Consider the following 1,224-nt stretch of genomic DNA (forward strand, 5'->3'; position numbering starts at 1 on the left):
GTGTGTGTGTGTGTGTGTGTGTGTGTGTGTGTGTGTGTGTGTGTGTGTGTGTGTGTGTGTGTGTGTGCGCAAGGGCATGCGTGTGTGTGTGTGCTCCTAATGGCAGGGACAGCAGCCCAGTAGAGGAGGCTTAGGGCTCTGAGAGCTTACGTCAGTGATCCTAACACTGCAGCATCTCTCACTTACTGATGCCCATCCAAGTAGGTCGCAGTCGAGAGAGAGAGAAAGAAAGAGAGAGAGAGAGAGAGAGAGAGAGAGAGAGAGAGAGAGAGAGAGAGAGAGATGATTTGTCTATTCCATCACAGATCCAGTCATTTGCACTTGAGTTAGTAGCACTCCTTCAGAATGATTGTGTGTGTGTGTGTGTGCCCTTGTGCGTGTGTGTGTGTGTGTGTGTTTACATGGATGAGGTTTGGCAACCATTGGATATTACTTTGAATTACCAGCATTGTTTCACATTTCCCTCCTCTGTAATAGAAAATGACTCATCGCCTCTGTAATAGAACATGACTCATGGCTTCTTGGAGATCTTTTAGATTCTGCTGCATCACCCTTTGAATTATTCCAAAAATGTCAGAAGCACGTTAAAGTCTGAAATTGTGTATCAGTTCAAACAAACAAACCATCCCTATTGCTTGTGACATAAAATAAACTTTTTTGTTTTTCAACATTAATACTATAGTAATAAGTAAAGTAGAGTAAATTAAAGTTTTTTTCATTATCAGTAGCTGTCTTTATTCATCACAAATGTTTTTCTCAAGATTGTGTCAATACGTACGTAAATAATCACATACATTCATATTTATGATATAGTATAGCACACAGAAAATCTAATAACAAATATGTCCTGTTTTCAAAATGTGTTGTAGATATGAATTATAAATATGTTTCATAATGAAATTACTCATAGCTTGTAACATTAGTCTAAGATATTACAGATTAAATCTGCAGTAAAACCAAATGTCCGACCATCCCAGATTTATTTCGCTTCAAGAAGAAATGGGTTTGTTATAAAAATAAATACACTATAGTAATAAGCAAAGTGAGATAAATTAAAGATTTTCATTTTTTCATTATCAGTAGCTGTCTTTATTCATCACAAATGTTTTCTCAAGACATTATGTAAATAATCAATACATTCATATTTATGATATAGTATATTTTACACTATACAGAAAATCTAATAACAAATATGCCCTTGTTTTCAAAATGTGTTGTAGATAT

The sequence above is a fragment of the Alosa alosa genome, chromosome 16, assembly GCF_017589495.1.
Source record: "Alosa alosa isolate M-15738 ecotype Scorff River chromosome 16, AALO_Geno_1.1, whole genome shotgun sequence".
In the NCBI taxonomy this organism is placed as follows: Eukaryota; Metazoa; Chordata; class Actinopteri; order Clupeiformes; family Clupeidae; genus Alosa; species Alosa alosa.